The sequence below is a fragment of the Polypterus senegalus genome, chromosome 8, assembly GCF_016835505.1.
Source record: "Polypterus senegalus isolate Bchr_013 chromosome 8, ASM1683550v1, whole genome shotgun sequence".
Taxonomy (NCBI): domain Eukaryota; kingdom Metazoa; phylum Chordata; class Cladistia; order Polypteriformes; family Polypteridae; genus Polypterus; species Polypterus senegalus.
Window position 1 is genome coordinate 45,455,399 of NC_053161.1, and position 12,690 is coordinate 45,468,088.

Below are 12,690 nucleotides of genomic sequence, written 5' to 3' on the forward strand. Positions count from 1 at the left end.
TTACGACAGTGTGTTCTTGTTTGCCGTAAAGTGTTTGGGGTTAGAGGGTGAGTTAGTGGTTTGGAAATAAATGCCTATCTGAAACAAACTGCATCCGTGCGCTCTCATATTATATGCAACACTGCTGACCACTGCTGCCTAACGGCATAGCTGCCTGGATTCACAAGCCTTCCCATTAGCACACATACAGTACATATAGTTTAGATAAGCATTTAAGTTCTTATGACAATGCTTCTTTAAGAATTATTATAATAATAAATCAAGTTATAGCAAAACTTATTAAATAATAGCAAAATTTATTAAATTAGTTAGCTTTAAGCTATGTATGAATTAATTGTTAATGGTTTGTATTTTTCCTTTCTCTCAAGTGGTCAGGAAGCACTATGCCAAGGCCATCTGCAGCTTAGCCCTCGTCACTGAAGCTGCGTGCTGTCGCTTACCGACACAGCTGCCTATTATTTTAGCCTTAAGGGATGCTAGTGCAACAAGTAATTCTTAATTGAATTATTAATTCAGCAATCCAGTTTTCACATGCGGGTCCTCCTGATACCAACTTAATTGAGAGAACTGATTAACCAAAAGGCCACCAATCTTTAACAGCCCAGGAGTAGAGACGTGAGAATAGAGAGAATGAAGGGAGAGGTGATTGGGTGATGCTCACCTGCAGGTGGCAAATACATCCTTTGGGCCAAAGGGATTGTTATGAGGAAACAGACTGAGGACAAATTGTTATGAGAAGGTCTACTGGGAAGAAGATTGTTATAGGAAAGTGTACGGGGGCAAGGGTATTGTTATGAGAAAGTCTGCAACACCAAGTGATTGTTATGAGAAAAGCTGCTGAGCAAGGTCATTATCATGAGAAACCCTGTAAAGCAAATGTTAGGAAAATGGTGTGAATAGGGAACATTTTGTGATAAGAATGGCAATATACATGAGGCTCACTCAATGCTCGAGGCTCTGTTCAATTGAACTGAGACAGCCTTTATGTACTCTGCAATAGTTTCATATGCTAGGCAATAAAGTCTAAATTCTGAATGCTTTTCTGACGACTTTGCTAGTTTTTTCTGAATATTTCTCCACAACACCCTAGCAGCCCTCCTTCCCAGTTCCCTATACAGACCTGAATTACCATCAAGCCATGAGCTACGACTCCTCTCGATGATATCCAGGGTGCGCTGTGAGATGAAATACTTCTTTCTGGGAACACTGGCAACACCAACACAACCCTCAGCAACCTTCAGGGTCTTGTCACAGAAGGTCACTCACATCACATTTTAGGATCTGCAGTCGGACCTAAGTCTGCAAGTTCCTCATAAAAACTGCATACAAACTCATTAAAAACAGCCTGATCTTGGAGTTTGGCCAGGTCCAGGCTCATTCTCCTAGTAGGTAGTAGCCTACATGACCTAAGCTGGATCTTCAGAGTAGCAGCAACAAGTCTGTGATCAGAATTCACAAACTGAGGACTTCTGTAGACCCAACACCTGTACTGTAGTTCCAAGTTCAATGATGTTGTTCAAGGCTCTGGAACTAGGATCAAGACCTTTTGCAAAGTTAAAGAGCATGGAGGCACTTTCACCAGAGTCACCAGACCCATGAAGACCACCACAATCCTCCTAGCCAGCCTTGTCAGTGCCAGTGGTTGCACTGAAGATGCCCATGACAAAAGGAGTGTCACCTCATGGGCACCTATAAACCAAAGTAAAGTTCCGAAACAATGTCTTCCTTAACGAGACATCACTCACTACAGTTGGAGCATACACTGAGAAAACAGACAAGGCATCCAGACAGTGTCTTAATCTGAGTCTCATGATACGCTCATTGAAAGAAGTAACATCGGAAAGAGCTGATCCATTACAGCAACAGCTATCCCCGAGTATGACAGCCATCAGAGCCACCAGACCAATAAACCTCAAAGACTGCTGCCACTGAAAGGTGGAATTTACAAAGCTCCATCGATTGCGGAGGAAGATGATCACCATGCCGGAGAGAAAAGAAATTTAACGTGTCTACCTGGATGGGACACCTCAAATTGATACCAAAGTGCTGATATGCAGCAGGCAATGTCTCCCTGCTACACCAGTTCCTATCCCCAACAAGCTCCCGAGGACTTTCCCCATTCCCTTCATAAGACGAACAGCCTTCCTGTGGGTGGCTGCAGCAGAGCTACTCCCCTAGAGAGCAAAATGGAGTCTTGTCTGCCATTTTGGAGCTGTGTGAAGTTTTTATGGTGGCCAGAATGCCAATCCTACCACCAACCACTAAGTTTTGCCCTGCAAGTTGCAGGACCACTTGCAGAGCCAGATGCAGTTTAACATTATATCCAGGACAGTGAGGACAAGTGAGGACAGCTCATGTATTTGAAGCTGAATTCAGACAAACACAGATGTGTTGCATGTATATTAACATGCATTGGGAGAAATCTAGTGAAAATGGAAATAAATGGGGTCTGATCTTCAAGCAGACAGACACAAGAAAGAACGGTTGGTCCAATAACAAGGAAAGGATAATAAAGAGAAAATTTCCTTCCTATTATTATTATTCATAATAGATTTGAAGTCAATCTATGTAAAATAGGAATCACTTGTATGAAGAATACTTGCAATGACTGGAAAGCCTCTCAATGCAAAAAAATGGAACTGACTGGTTAAATGGCACATAATGTTTAAAAACTTTAATAACATATGACAAGCACAATTTTGCTGTTCACTGAATCCCAGATGCATTTAGGAATCAAAATAAATCCCTCCTTCAGGCACTTTCCAGATGCAAGCAGTAAACGCTTGATAATAATAATAGCAGTGCTGGCTTCTGTAACTCAAGAAATGTTCGTCACTACTGTTGTTATATGGATAGTTTTTTTTAGAATATTAAGTATTTAAAAGCACAACAGAAGGAAAAGACCTTTAGTTGCCAGAAAAATCCAAAACCAAAGGTTAGAATCTTAGACATAAAATTGAGATAACTGACAATAATAGAGACTGATAACAGGTATAAAGTACACAACAAATGTGAAGTACACTGTTTAGACTATGGTAAAAAAATGTTTTATATTCTGCCATACAATTGCATATGAAAGGTGAACAAGTGTAATCCTGCTGGCTTAGATAACACAGAAACTAGAATTAGAATGTCTTAGAAGGTCTTTGAATCATAGTATAAAGGTAATAAGTCCTTCAAAGAAAGATCACTGGATAATGCCTAACATCAGTGGTTCTCAACCTGTGGGGGGCCCCCCTATGGGGGGCACAAAGTAACAAAAAGGGGGGTGCAAAGATGTGAAAAAAAGAAAACAAGAATCAAAAATATGAAAAAAACATCTGTTGAAACCAAAACAAATTAATTTAAACTACATTCTGATACTAGAACAATAAATATAGAGTTAGATAAATGTCGATAAAAGTTAAGTAGGTATAATAAAATATGCATCCACATTTCAAAAACATGTTAGGGGGCGCGGTTAAAACTGTTATGAAAACTCGGGTCGCAAATACTTAAAGGTTGAGAAACGCTGCCTAACATCATCGCAACATTATTCAAGCAGACACAAATTTGGTGCAGTGTGGAAAAAAATGATCAGTCCCCTTCCTGTTTACGTTTCTGAGGAATAATGCAAATGGAGTACACCACAGTTAAAAGTAGTTTGTAATTCAGATATTGAAATGCTGTCTGTCAGAATTTGCCCACATTATTTGCCCAAGGAAATAAGTTACATCATCCTTCTTAATGTCCATGTTTCCCTCCTCTTCAAGTGGAGACTCGGCAACCAAGATGATTCACTCTGTCACTAACCCTTTAATGATGACTCATTCCGACCCTGCAGTTATGATATGTGCGGACTTCAACTATATGATTTTGGAAGGAACTGTGACAAGCTTCCAATCTGAGTGACTCATTTTCCACTTGAGGAAAAAACAAGCAGGACCTGCTCTATTCAAATATTAAAGATACTTTAAATTGTAAACTTCTGGCACCTCTGGACAGATCTAGCCACAACTTGATTCATCTTACTCCCACCTACAAGCCTTTTATTAGATGGCAACCTTTTACTACCAGAATAGTGAGCAAGTAGAGCCTGGAGGCAAAAATGGCTATGAATGACTGCTTTCAAATGACAAATGTGCAAGACATGGGGGGACAATATCAAGGCACTCAGTCATAAATCAAAGTCATCCAGACGATTTGGATCTACAATAATTAGATATTAGATCTGGACCATCCTGTATATCTATATATATATATATATATACTAGCAAAATACCCACGCTTCGCAGCGGAGAAGTAGTGTGTTAAAGAAGTAATGAAAAAGAAAAGGAAACATTTTAATAATAACGTAACATGATTGACAATGTAATTGTGTTGTCATTGTCATGAGTGTTGCTGGCATATATACACAATTACAAATATATACATATATACACATATACATATATATATATACATCTATACACATATATATGCACACATACATATATATACATATACATATATACACATATATATACACACACACACACATATATATACATATATATGCATATACATATCTACATATATATATATATATTAGGTGTAGGACTCGATTAAAAAAATTAATCTAATTAATTAGAGGCTGTGTAATTATATTAATCTTGATTAATCGTATGTAATCGCACAAGAAAATTTGCCCCAAATCGAAATTTTTTTTTTAATTTAAAAGGGTTTTAGTGGGTGACAGAATCAAATAATAGACATGGACATGAATATTGTAAACTCAAGCTCTTTTAATTTCTGAAAAAAAAAATGCATTTAAACTGCATTTCAATTCAAAACAGAAATAAAAATATCATCCCTGGCTAAAATTGGGCAGACTTTAATAATAACAAAAATTTCAACATAAAGTACAATTTTTCTTCTTAAAAAAATAAGGCAGAAACATAAAAGATAATTTGACCAGCCTCACCTTTAAACTGTGAGTAACCTTAGCCAAAATTATTTTGTACATTAGGCTAAAACAGTGTGATCATTGAACATTTTGTAATTAGATATAATTAGAATTACTAACGGTCACGGAAGTCCAATGATCCCCAGTAAGAGCCACAAAGTCCGCTCTCTGTAATGCATCTAATTTTGCTTGCTTTTCAGTGTCATAAAGCTGTTGAATTTTACTTGAAATAGTCTTTCGGGTAATCTTTTCAAATTAAATTTGCCTCCGATCAGTCCTAGCAACGCGCTTTCTTCTGACTCTTACATTTTTGTAGCTCTGATGTGTGTATCAATGTAATTGATGTACCAGGAAATCATGCATTGACAAATGTTCCCCTTTGCTTGGAATGCAAAGTGTAATTAAATGCGTTATTTTTTTTAATGCGGAGTACATGCATCAAAGCTTCTCAGCTGTGCTTGTGCTAAGAAAAGGAAACATTTTAAAAATAATGTAACATGATTGTCAATGTAATAGTTTTCTGACCATTATGAGTGTTGCTGTCATCAAGGATTTGATTATAATTACAGTATTACTTTCAATCAGGTTCGTATTTGGAGGATGTGTTGTGTTCAAGTTATATTCCGTGTTTGTCAACCGTTGTAAAGATAACAGGTTTCATTCATCAAAGTGTTCACCACCCAAATCGGTACTCGTGAATGTAAGATGTTCAACAGGCATTCCTGGTAGTAAGTTGTGGAAATTGCCTGCGAATAATTTAGCGGTAGCGTGTGTATGAACTTAATTTAATCTTTTCCAGTCCTGCAAAGTCAGTTGACGTGAGCCACTCGGAGTACATGCATCGAAGCTTTCAGCTGTGCTCGTGCGATCTCGCGATGTCAAGGCTTTATTTAATGTTAGCTAAGATCCGGCACTTAAAAGTTTCTTGCTACAGCAATTTTAACTCCGTTACAAAGTGATTCAAAGTCTCGTTTATACCTCGTGTCTTCTCATTAAACTTGTATCTCGCGAATACCATATTCGTCGTAGGCATGACAAACGGCAGCGGGAGTGTGTCTATAAACTTAATTTAAACTTACGGTTCACACCGTTCTTTGTTTCCGCAGTAGCTGCACTTATGAATATGCTTGTATGCATCACTCGCTTCATAATCTTTTGCTGCCTTCTCAATTGTGAAATGGTGTTTTTTGTTCAGCGCTCTTTGGAGCTCTTCCTTGTTTTCTACGTACTGCGTTCAGAGTCATTTCACGTGATTACGTGGGAGGTGTGATGATGTCACACGCAACTCCTTCCCCCACGGCCATCGAGCTGAACTGTCCATTACAGTAAATGGAGAAAAATAGGTTCCAGTTATGACCATTACACATAGAATTTTCGAAATGAAATCTGCCCAAATTTTGTAAGTAAGCTGTAAGTAATGAGCCTGTCAAATTTCAGCCTTCTACCTACATGGGAAGTTGGAGAATTAGTGATGAGTGAGTCAGTGAGTGAGTGAGTCAGTGAGGGCTTTGGCTTTTATTAGTATATATATATATATATATATATATATATATATATATATATATATATATATATATATATATATATATATATATATATATTGTCATGCATGCACAATTAGGAGACAGACAACAAAATCCATGGCGAGTAGATGGTTGAAAGACGGAGGCTTAAAAAAGGGTACTGACCTTTCTCTTTCTTTTTCTGCAGAAACAAAGAAGAAATGTAAACCGACGTATCACGGAGCCAAAAAGGCCGAAGTGTATTTCCAGCCCTTGTTGATGACGTCACAAAGAAGTCCAAAACAAGATGTCACTTCCCCCCTTTAATTTCCTGTAGCCATTTCTGTTTCTGTGTAAATATCCCCCGTTCTACCTTATGAGTTTGTCAAATGCTTGGTTGAACCTGTTTTGTTTCAGCATTTTTTTTGACCTGTCCGTTTTACATTATACAGGGCGGTTCCCCAAAACTTTATTTGACTGGCTGTCGCATTTTCTTTTCTTAGTATATATATATTTATATATAGTAATCCCTCGCTATATTGCACTTCGACTTACGCAGCTCTACTCTATCACGGATTTTATATGTAAGCATATCTAAATATATAACGTGGATTTTTCGCTGCTTCATAGGTTCTGCGAACAATGGGTCTTTTTACTTCCTGTACATGCTTCCTCAGTTGATTTGCCCAGTTGATTTCATACAAGGGACGCTATTAGCGGATGGCTGAGAAGCTAAACAATCAGAGCACGCAGTTAAGTTCCTGTGTGCTGAATGGCTCAGCGACACAGCACTGAATTCGATTCCGCGATGTTAACCAGGAAGTTTCGTCTCACTCATTCAGCATCAACGTGTTTCGCTGTGTAAAAAGTTAACTTTTGTGCTCTTTTGTGTTTATCTTTGTGCATAGTCAAGTCCTTCATTATGGCTCCAAAACGATCGGACCCAAGCGCTAACGGAAGATGTTAACGATTGCCGAAAAGGTAAAAGTTTTGGATATGTTGAAGGAAGGGAAAAGCTACACCACATTATGGGATCAATGAGGCTACAATTCTTTTTATTTAAAAAGTAGGAAAGGAATATAAGATCTACAGCCGCAGTGTCCTTTTAACCAGGGTGCAAAACAAGTTGTAAGTGGATGTAATAAGGCAGTAGTCTGGATAGAATCTGCTTTAGGGATTTGGATTGAAGACTGCCAGAAGAAGAACAACGGTGGTGCTACACAGTCACCTGAAGTGGTTCCTTTAGAAGAGCTTAACGCTCTCCTTTGTTGTGCAGTAAAACTTAACTCATCGTTATCGGACAAGTCATCGTGTCATTTTTAGTGAGTAACCATAATTAATTTTCTACTTACAGTACTTAGTACATGTACATACGTTTAGTGTCACTGTACACACATTTACTGTATACAATTTTTCTTGCATTGTACGTATTTATTGCTGGTGGCCTGTCTATCGTAATGGCTGTAACATATGTGATATCGGAGACACTCAATATCTTTAAAATAATATTTAGGTTTTACTGTATATAAACAGTGTGTTTACATACATAATTTCAATGAATCTTACCGAATATCTAAGAGAATACAAAGGGTTTATGCTATATAACTGTGCGGGGAATATTTATAAACAATGTGGGAGAGTTTTTAAGGGCTTAAAATATATAAAAATAACCGTACAAACATATGGTTCCTACTTCACGGATTTTCACCTATCTTGGGCTTGTCTGGAACGCAACCCCTGCAATTGAGGAGGGATTACTGTATATATATATATATATATATTGTCACGCACGCGCGAATAGGAGACTACGGACGGACCTTAACACGCTTCGGAAGATGTTCGCCGGCAGGGAGTGGCGGGGTACTAACCTTTCTCCTTTGCTTTCTTCCAGGAAAAAAGACGCTCCGCCACCATAAGCCTCATTCCCGCAGATGCGTTACTTCCGCCCTTCCTCCGCCATTTTTCTTGACGTCATCAGTCCCATCCTCCCTCATGGTTCCTTCCCAGCATTCCTCCACTTCCGGCTCCTCCCTTATAAAATGGCCGCCGACGCCTTGTATGGCGTCACGCATATGAACTGTTTTGTTTATATCTTTTGACCAGATTTGCAGTGTGGATTTCTCTGCAATATACGGGGCCGGAAACCTCAAACCTTTATGTTGTCTCTTGTTAAGTCTTTTACAATATATATATCTCTTTTTATGTCTTTTACAATATATATATATATATATATATACACACACACATATACACTGTATTACCAAGCTTTGCCTAGGAAATTTCCTTACCATGTAAGAAACTGAGTAGTTTTCTGCATACAAGTTTTATTTAGTTTTCTCCATGGTCTAATATTATTAGTTTACTGGAGCAGGTTACTCTGCATACAATTGAATTTCTGCAACATTTCTGCTGTAGATCAATTTTTACTTGGCAAATATGAAAAAGCAACAAAAAAAAACACCTTTTTCTATTACATCAACAAATCACTGAAACCATTTTTGAGATTTTGGAATATTTCGGTTTTTACATTTTCTGTTGTGGAAGGGGGTTACCCCCTAAATATTGATATATTGAAAATATTATTTTCTGTTTAGCTAAAAACCTAAAATGTTGCAGAAAAGTAAACCTAGGGTAGTAGATATTTGCTAACAAACAATATTTTGATGTATCAATATTTAGGGGTTAAGCCCTACCTTCAACAGCAGAAAAACTTCTTCTTCTTTTGGCTGCTCCTGTTAGGGGTTGCCACAGCGGATCATCATTTTCCATATCGCCCTGTCTTCTGCAAAATCTCAAAAGCACTTTGGCTCATTTAATTAAATTTTGTGCCATGGATGTGGTGAGAGAGGACATGAATGTGGTGGGTGTGGCAGAGCAAGATGCAGAGACAAGAAAATATGGAAGCTGATGATCCTTTGTGGTGACCCATAATGGGAGCAATCGAAAGACAAAGAAGAAAATAGAAAAAAAAGCAAATGAGATGAACAGTGTTTTTTATTTGTTGATATTTATTACTATCATGCTAACTTACACACTCTGTGTGGGATTGAGAAGTGCTTTATGCAAACGATGGATGCAGCAGAAGTGACTGACAGGCTGAACAATAGCACTAGTCAATAGGGTGGATGAACATCTGAAGAAAAGGTGGTGTCCTGAACAAGAAAAAAAAACAGACTTAATCACGTCTGGCGTCTACAGTCAGGTGTGAACTGGAAGGAGAAAGTTTGGCAAAGCTCAACAATGATATGAAAGTAAATGGTTGGTAAGCACACTAAACCTGAGGGCTGGTACCAGGTGCTATGGCTATGACAGCAGAAGTATTGTCCTTCAATCCAAGACCATATAGGAGCAGTGCAGTGGCGTTGGGGGTGGGGTAGTGACTTCAAAGGCTTAAGCCCCTAATCTTTTCCTTAGTTATATTAGGGGCGTCACAATACTATAAAACTTCAAACTTCATAAGAAAAGTGTTAAAATTCAATACCATGTTTGATAGCCAGCATAGTACATAATGTAACTCAGTAAGAAAAAGTTTAAATAAATTCAAATTCTGTATGCATTAAAATCTTTACATTGATGAAAACAAATACTGTTACTGAGACAGAACAATGGAATGTTACAACCCTCATTAAATGTTACTTGAACAAGTGTTGCAGTCTTTTGTGAAGATATTAAGATAAACATTCAAGTAAAAAGAACATTAAAGTGGTCTTTTGCAGAAACGTGTTTAGAAAAGCAACACACAAACAGACCACTAACACACTTAAAGGCTTTGCATAAATACAAAAAGTGCATTGCACTTCTGTGCAAATAAACTACGATGTCCTACTAACTTCCAAATGTTCTGCAAGAAAGATTAGCGTGCCAACGTTCTCTTCCATTGCGGCGTATTTTTGCTGAGCTGCATATTAGTCCTGATGTACTAAACACTAGCTTTGAAGCACAACTGGAAATATATTAGCATACAAGGGAATAGCACCACTCTTGATGCAGTTGTGCACTGAAACATTACAGTGCCTTATGTTAGTAGTAGTAGATGTGATGAAATTTTATTTTAAAACCGCACGTAGTAAAGGAAAGTAATGTGCTATGGAAGCACATTTCACGTCGAGCATTTAAAATTCAGAGCTATGGAGTTCTATTGCTAAAGAGTGTTGCCTGGATAAAAGCAGAATATAACTGGACCGCAGGTAAAATAATTCAGCCAGTTAAACATTTAATGCATCAAATATGTTTTAACATGTAGAAAAAAATAACCATCACATCGCTACTCCAAAGCAACAGTTTACAGGATCATACTTATTCATGTTTCCGTTATTTAGAAATAAGATCCATCCATCCATTATCCAACCCGTTATATTCTAACTACAGGGTCACAGGGGTCTGCTGGAGCCAATCCCAGCCAACACAGGGCGCAAGGCAGGAAACAAACCCCGGGCAGTGCGCCAACCCACCGCAGTAGAAATAAGATTCCTGTCGAAATTCGTTATATCGATCCGTGTGTCGATTCCTTAACCTTATTGTGTAAACCGGTGATGTTAGCCACTTTAGCTAATACTTTTCGTTAGCCTTGCACGTATCTCCCCGCCAATTTCGCTGAAGTTGCAATCTCATTAACAACTCCGAATGGGTGGAAACAGACCTGCAACTGTAACCACAAATGATAGCCGACACGCTCAGTTGTCAAAAGGCAAAGCAAAGCTGCGTGCGCACGAGCTGACGCCTTGCCGTCGCACCAGTTAATGCCACACCACAACACGTGATGGTTTCCTCTTTTTTCCTCTTCTCTTAAACTTCGTTGGCTTTTATACCAGATAAGCTTGGCTGCTTCATTACTAGTTCGCGCGATCTATTGATTAAAACTATAGGTGGTGAGAGCTCGGATTAAATGATTACTAAACCGCCAAATAAGCAGGATATCAGTAGTAACGGTTTTTAGTCAGCAGTACTAGTAAAAAAAGAAGCTTTCTTTCCCTGTTTGAGTGAATTCCTCGAAATGTATGCCACATTACCTGTCGCAACAACTTAACCCGAGACCTCCTCCTCCTCCTAACCACTTAAAAAGACATTGTTACAGACCAATCTGAAATTCTGGACATTTTCAAGCAATGTCTATGATGAGAATTACAAATCCAGAAAACGCTTTAAAATCAAAACCAAATCCAGAAAACGCTTTAAAATCAAAACGGTTATTTCATTTGAATACGGTTACGTAGGGTACGTAAACGTTTGTTTTACAATTTGTAAGCTTGTTTTTTTCTGACAATTTTAAAGTTTTTTTAATTATCTTTTGATGCTTTGAAAAATTAGAATAAACAGTTTAATATCAAGATTTTAACATTAGCTCAATAATCTTCATTCAAAAGACAGGCTACTGCAATGCCCAAAATGAACACGTATAATTAGATTATACTCCAAGAAATTATTTTTAGTATAGGCTGTAGTTATATTTCAGGAATATGCACAAGGCTTTAGGTCCTCTCCCTTTATAAACCTCTGCACGCCGCTGATTTCATGCATAACCCCAACCAACAGATAAGTTAATTCTCAACTTGTAACGAGTGTCAAATTCCGCTCCTTGCCCTTACACTAGGCATCACACTGACAAGCAAACCGCAGTTTTGTGATTCTGTTAAAGACTATTCGAGCACCGCTGCTGTGTGTGCTAAGTTTGCCGGTAAATTTCACACTGGTACTCACGTTTTTCCAAGGAAAACTCACGTGAAATATGGCGGCGAAACTTATCCCGTTGTAAACATGTTTGGAAAAGAGAGAGTCGACGTAATTTAATGCACTGTAGTGCCATTTAAATATCGTAGTTCGTCCCGCGTGATGTACTGCAGAGATGACAGTAAATTGTGGAGAGGCAACAGTGTAAAGCAAAGCGAATTTTACTGCGTTTAGACTATTAAGTGAGTTTGGCTAATGTGTCGCCATGGGCAGGCCAAAAATCCAAATATAGGTATCCTCAGTTTTGCATTGCTGATTAGGTTCCTGGCTTGCCCTGCATCAGAATCAACAGACGCGCCTTCAAACTGCACAGCTAAGACGCAGTATGTGCCACCTAATGCCTCTGGACGCTAATTACAATAGCTATGGGCCGTTAGTACATTAGTGAAATTGCTGTTATAACATATTACCATTTTTTCATTCAAATTCAGAGTATTACACCACAATATGTAATGTCTGCAATTAACCTGGACAGAAAACAGATTCAATGAAAAATAGTAAGGGGTTACAGCACTGAGTGCACTATACAGTTTATTT

At 38.2% G+C, this 12,690-nt stretch overlaps 1 pseudogene; it reads right to left on the minus strand.

Moving 5' to 3' along the window:
• The window catches only part of LOC120533932, a 60,627-nt pseudogene extending 48,217 nt beyond the window's left edge, over positions 1-12,410 (minus strand).
• Positions 12,411-12,690: the final 280 nt, after the last annotated feature.